Source organism: Glycine soja, chromosome 15 (assembly GCF_004193775.1).
Source record: "Glycine soja cultivar W05 chromosome 15, ASM419377v2, whole genome shotgun sequence".
Classification (NCBI taxonomy): Eukaryota; Viridiplantae; Streptophyta; class Magnoliopsida; order Fabales; family Fabaceae; genus Glycine; species Glycine soja.
In genome coordinates this window covers 12505331-12512434 of record NC_041016.1, presented here as the reverse complement: position 1 = coordinate 12512434, position 7104 = coordinate 12505331, and the positions used below count along the sequence as shown (strand labels likewise).

The 7104-nt window shown below is 31.5% G+C and overlaps 1 pseudogene; it reads left to right on the top strand.

Moving 5' to 3' along the window:
• The first annotated feature begins 4260 nt into the window (after positions 1-4260).
• LOC114387078 lies at positions 4261-5571 on the top strand (annotated as a pseudogene).
• The last annotated feature ends 1533 nt before the right edge of the window (positions 5572-7104 follow it).

Genomic DNA, 7104 nt, shown 5'->3' with positions numbered 1-7104 from the left:
TTGACACTTTCTTTTATCATTTTTTATTACCCTGAAATGCAATAATCAAATTATCATATCCAAATAGGTTAATTTAAGTAGCCCAAAAAGCTTTTAATTCATTCCTCCATAATAAAATAAAGGGACCATCTGAGTAGTTGGCACAAGTCACACGGGAGGAAAAATAAAAGAAGGTTTGAGTCCTTTTGTGCAATTTGATTATAGTAGTGATGCTTTGATCATGCTTCTTGAGCTCCATTTTACAGGCGGCGGAGGAGGGATCTGAGGACTGGATTTCGTTGGCCGCGTGGTTGCGAACTAGATCTCAGAGCATGCGTTCCGTGTAGGTGAAGATGCCTACGCTCCCATAATAAATGATAGCATGTGCCAAACTTGTACTACACATGGGGTCAAAATTGCATCACTTGCATGATTATTAGAAAAATAAGTTTCAAAATTTATATTAAATTTGTTGTTAATTGTTGATAAAACCCTGTAATGTTGAATGAAAGGTTTTTTGTTAGTAGTATTCCATAAAGGGTGGTACTTTATTGTGGAATCATGTTCTGCTGCAATAAGGGAATCAAGTTGCGGATGATCTTGTAAACTTTGGTTTATCCTTAGATAGACAATTAAGAATCTTTGAGTTTGTTCCTCATTTTATTTCAAATCTTATGTTGGCTTATAAAATTTCTACCGCATTTTCACGTGACTTTTAATGATCGTATATGGGTTTTTTTTTTCCAATCTTTCACCAAAAAAAGGTTTATTTGTTTTATATTAATAATCAATTTCTTAAATGCTTTATATTTTAAAATTAAAATTTATACTCAAGATCAAATGTATATTTCAAATATATAAAAATTTAAAATATTTTTTTTCAAATTATTTTTTCTTAACTATAAAGAAACGGTCACGAAATACATTATTAACTTTGAAAAGCTTATAGCCGACAAGGAAGTGTGATGGAAATGCGTTAATTATTCAAGAATTAAAACGCTAACTTATATTGGATATTTTTTCTTTAATTTTTTTTTAAAAAAAAATTGGTACAACGACTAGATACACTGCTATTTTGGACTCGATAGTTTGTGTTTCTTAAAGATAAAGTTTATTTCTAATTAACAATAATAATTACATACTAGTATTTTTTTAAAATAAAATTTTAGAAAATAATCTTAATGTTTTCGTGAAAACTAAAGATAATAACTTTTCAAAAGAGTTCAGTGGTTGTGTAGTATATACTTTTATTGTAAAAACTTTTACGTTGCTTTTTAATGTAGATAATCATTATTAAAATAAATAAATTTATCATATACATTTATATCATTCATGATTGTATGATTATGAGAAATTGCTTTATGCAATGAATGCATAATCTATTTTTTCATTTTTGTTTTATATCGGGTTAGCATTCCAATTCATTCAATAAGGCAATTTTTTATTCTATTACTTTTTATAATAAATAATTAAAATTAGTTTATAGTTTTCTAAATTAAATTAACTTTATAAATTTATTTTTATATAACTAATTTTTATCTATTGAATTTATATAGAAATTAGTTTATGATATGCTTGCTCCTATTATTTCATTGTCAATGGGGCTAATGAACATGGATGAGGGGAGAAAGAAGGAAGGGTCGGTCTCGGAGGAAAAAGCCAAATTAAAAAGAGGCCATAGCATGTGCATTGAAATGGGAACCCAAGTAGTAGTATTGATTATTGATACCTCGTAGTTTAATCAATAGATATTTTGTTACGTACGAGTGCTGTTTATGTTAAATTTTATAAGCAATTGGTTGTTTGTTTGTATAACATTTAGTAAAAGTGGATGATGATAAGTTTTTTATTTTTAAATATAATTTTCAAAATAAAATATGTTTGGTAAAAGTGGAGTTAAATTAGTATTTAATTCAATTTTAAAATAATTTTACATTTATTATAAAAAAAGTATTGTGACTTGTTTTTTATTTAAAAAAAATACATTTCAACTATTCTTCTCCCACCACTCATCATTGGGTTATTAATTGACCCACATGACTTGATCTTTAATAAAAAAAATTAAAATTTTATACTCAACGTTAATTGATTAGGACTTGACACCAAATTTTATTGGATTATACCAAATTTAATTTATGGTCAACTTGAATTGCGATCAAATTGATCTAACCAGCTGAGTCAACTTAGGTTTTAAAACATTGAGCATTTCATTTTAAAACACTAACATATTTCAAATATAGTTCAAATTATTTTTTCTTAACTTTAAAGAAATGGTCTCGAAATATATTATTAACTTCGAAAAGCTTATAGCCGACAAGGAAGTGTGATGGAAATGCGTTAATTATTCAAGAATTAAAACGCTAACTTATATTGGATTTTTTTCTTTATTTTTTATAAATTTTGGTACAACGACTAGGTACACTGATATTTTGGACTCGATAGTTTGTGTTTCTTAAAGATAAAGTTTATTTCTAATTAACAAAAATAATTACATACTAGTGTTTTTTTAAAATAAAATTTTAGAAAATAATATTAATGTTTTCGTGAAAACTAAAGATAATAACTTTTCAAAAGAGTTCAGTGGTTGTGTAGTATATACTTTTATTGTAAAAACTTTTACGGTGCTAATCAAATAAAAATTATTATTGATATAACTTTTAATAGTTAATTATTATTAAAATAAATAAATTTATGATTAAATAATACATCATTCATGATTGTATGATTATAATCGCTTTATGCAATGAATGCATAATCTATTTTTTCATTTTTGTTTTATATCGGGTTAGCATTCCAATTCATTCAATAAGGCAATTTTTTAATCTATTAATTACTTGATAAATAATTAAAATTAGTTTATAGTTTTCTAAATTAAATTAGCTTTATAGAGATTTATTTTTATATAACTAATTTATGTCGTCCTTGATTTTTTAAAATGAGATAACAACTATATGTATTTATTTTGTTGTTGTTATATAATTGCACATTTTTTTTCATTTTTAAAACACATGTCTCTGTCTCTGTGATAAAAAAAAAAAAAAACACACATTTCTTAAGTTAGTATGTAAAAATTAAATTAATACTTTTCTTAAGTCATTAGAGGCCACCTGGTGCATGTTTTGATTATCATTCAAACAGAGTTCAATTTTTCTCCGGTATTGAACTTTTTAGTAGGAGAGAATTTTTATTCATTCAACTTCAAACAACTCCAACATACATTTTCAAAGCATTCCCCTAGCTTGTTACTTCTATGGTGAAGGAACATTAAAATTCACTCTGTAACGAAGAGTCGATGTCAACAATTTTGCCGATATCGAGGTCGAACTAGAGGAGGTTCTTGCACATGTTGTTGTTGTCGAAGCATGCATATGGGTCATCTCATCGTAGGAGACAATGACGACGATGTGCGCGGTGACATGCATGGTGGTGGGAGGTGTCGCTGCTGGGTTAAAAATATAACTCATTAAATAACTCATTAACAATATAACTCATTCTCATCGGTTAAAAATGTATTTATTAGATCATGAGTAGTGATGATTATATCTAATCACTACTTAAATTAATAAGAATATTTTTGAAATAAACTTAAATTTAAGTCAAAATTAGTTAAAAATGATTAATTTAACTATTTTCGTAGGCACTTCATAATAATTTTGAGCATGTTTCAAAATTGGTTGTAAAATTATGTTTGAGGTAAAAACAATTTTGTCAATGAATAATGATCTTTACTTTTATGTTTATTTTATTTTTATCCGATTAGATCTATATTGAAACGTTACAAACAAAACATACACTTAGTTTAATTACGTTTTAAATCATATCTCCAGAAATATTATAGCTAGGAATGTTATTCCTTGACATGTTTAAAAATACGATTGATTAGCTTTTAACATTTCTAGACATATTTTAAAGTTTTAAAACAATAAATAAAAAATAAAAGTAAGAATTGTTGTTTCAGGGTAGTTAGGAAATAACTTCTCTCGCACTTCATGAAAAATGTAACTTTCCCATTCCATTAACATCAGAATAAAAGCTGAGTAGATAAGGGAGTACAACTTTGTTCAAAATAAAAGATATTTAAGAATATTTTTTATAACCTCATAACAAACATGAAAATAAATGTTTTTACTTGTATGTTTCAGAAAATAAAACATAATTTCATAAAACAAACGTCCATTATTATATTATTTCTTCGCAATCGTCAATACGCGTTCCAAAAGTAACAAGATAGCTAGGAGAGTAGGTATCCACAGAAAGAAATAGTTTAACAATTTCACTATTCTCATTCATTTGTCCTATTTGAGTATATATGTTTCTCATTTCCCGCCGGTACTTGGAATTGCAGCAATTACTTTGCCTGCATTTTCCGTAACTAAGCTAATAAATGGAAGATACCAAAAGATGTGAACTCTGAAAGCGCATTTACTAGTGTTTACCAACTCACCTCACGCCCCCTCCCTTGAGCCCCTAAAGCAAAAAAAAAACCACACACCACACACTCTTTTTTAGCCTTCCCTCTCTCTTTCTTTCTCTATTCCTCTTTCCCTTCTCTTCTCCATTCTTCATTTTTTTTTTCTCTTTTCAGGCGTTTGTGACCATAACCAAGTACACAAAAGTTGAGATTTTAAGCATACCCATTTTCACACAATGTCCAACAAGTCCCCAGTTTTCCCCATCCCAGACCCCCAACACTTCAGCGACTATGGCTTTGACCCTCAAATAAACTATTTTCAGGTCTCTCTCTAATTCCTATGCTCTTGGAAAAATGTCCCGTTTTTCTCATTCATGGACCATCATGTTACTATTTATGTTATTTATGTGATTCTGTCTCCAAAGCAGGTATTGGAAGAAGCCATGAAGCACAAGCGCGAGACAGCGAGATCCATAGACTCCATCCAGTTCAAGCTCCAGAAGCCCATTTCCAAGGACGAGTCACGTAGCAAGGCCCACAGGCCCAAGAAGCGCTGGTGGAGAAGCGCCCTCCTCTTCTTCGGTGGCGCTGGGCCCACCACCCCCTTGACAACACCAACAACGATCACCACGACGACGTCCACCAGGCCCGGGCCCGGGCCTTCCGGGCATCCATCTCGGGCCCGGTCTACTGGACCGAGACCCGAAGCGGTTCCACCACGCCCTACCGCTCCACCAGCCGCCCCTCCTCCGGGTCACTCGCCGGAACCCTAACGCCGCCGGCGATGGATGACGTGAACACACCTTACTTGAGTCTTAGAGAACTCAACATGGAACAGGAACACCTCCAGCGGAGGATGTCTACCTCGACCATGCCCATATACTTGGTCAGTTAGAAAACAAAGTAAAAATAAAAAAAACAACCAATCAGTGTTAGGGTGTCACCACTCTTCAAAATATATTGGTGGTTCACTGGGGTAGCTATTGGTTGGTTACATGATTTATCATACTTTTTGGTGGGTTTATTTTATATTATTACTCCTCCTTTTGGTGTTTGTTGCTCACTTTTCAATATATGCAACTCAACAACCACGATCACATTCACGACAAGGCAAGTGTTGTTAGCAGTATTTTTTTTTTTTTTTCAGAAACTAATGTTATTGGTGGAGCTTTTTGGTTCTAGAAAATTTGGCAAATTGAATACGAATTTGAATACATCATTTTCTTGGGTGCGAGTGCAGCGAGATCCAAGGATGCATTTTGTTTGAGGGAAAAAAGACAAGAAAAAAATATAAACAGGAAAATGAAATAAAAATCATATTTTTTTATTGTAATTTAATTTTAAAACTTCATTTTAATTATTGTTTTCTATAATCCCTCGTTTTTCAGTACTTGTTAGTGGCATTTACCAATGTAGCGCTAAGATTTGTATCAGAAGGATCATCATTCTTGCTTTTTTAATTTATTTTTATCTATTGAATTTATATAGAATCAGGTGCACCACATTTTTAACTTAAATCCAGATACATACTAAGTTGGGGGCCCCATGTTGAAGACACGCGAAGCAATTTGCTTGGGAATGAGGTTGTGGGGCCAAAACGGCAACGTTTGAGATGTAAAGGCTGACATTGTCAATGGGGTATTATTTTTAAAAAAAGTGGTATATGATATGCTTGCTCCTATTATTTCATTGTCAATGGGGCTAATGAACATGTATGAGGGGAGAATCTCGGAGGAAAAGGCCAAATTAAAAAGAGGCCATAGCATGTGCATTGACATGGGAAGGCAAGTAAGTAGTAGTGTTGATTATTGATACCTCGTAGATTTGCATGTTAGGTGTACGCTCATCTACTAGGTTTTATTTTTTATTAGTTTAATCAATGGATATTTTGTTACGTAGAGTGTTGTTTATGTTAAATTTTATAAGCAATTGGTTGTTTGTTTGTATAACATTTAGTACTGACACGTGATCTCTCATCTAATATTTTAGATTCTGATTTGGGATGATGATAAGTTTTTTATTTTTATTTTTAAATATAATTTTCAAAATAAAATATGTTTAGTAAAAGTGGAGTTAAATTAGTATTTAATTCAATTTTAAAATAATTTCATTTATTATCAAAACAAAAAAAATTATGGGAAATTGTTTTTAATTTAAAAAAATACATTTCAACTACTATTACCGCCACCACATTACTCCACCATTATTTCACCCCACCACCACTCAATTTTAAATACCGAATCAGTGATTGACTCGGTCAAGACATTTGATCACTCAGTCAATAGTTGAATCGATCCACATGACTCGGTCTCTATTAGAAAAAATTAAAATTTTATATTCAATCTTAATTGACCCGAATGACCTATCACGTTTTCTTCCTTGGATGTGATTCAACTCGGGCTAGTGGGTCACCTGTTTAGCTGCAAACCTAAATGAGTCATATTGGATTGCACCAAGTTAAATGTGTGGTCAATTCGATATGCAACTCGACGTGCCCAGATCTCTGGGTCGCAGTCGAATCGGTCTGACCAGGTGGATCAACTTGGGTTTTAAAACATTGACATCACCATTTCAGTGTTGTTATCGTCACCATCATCATTCGACCACCACCGTCATCATCGTTGGCACCACTATTTCACCCCACCACCATCACTACTGGTGCCACCACTAGTGCTATTACCATTATTGTTGTCACTTGTCACTCTCACCTTGCT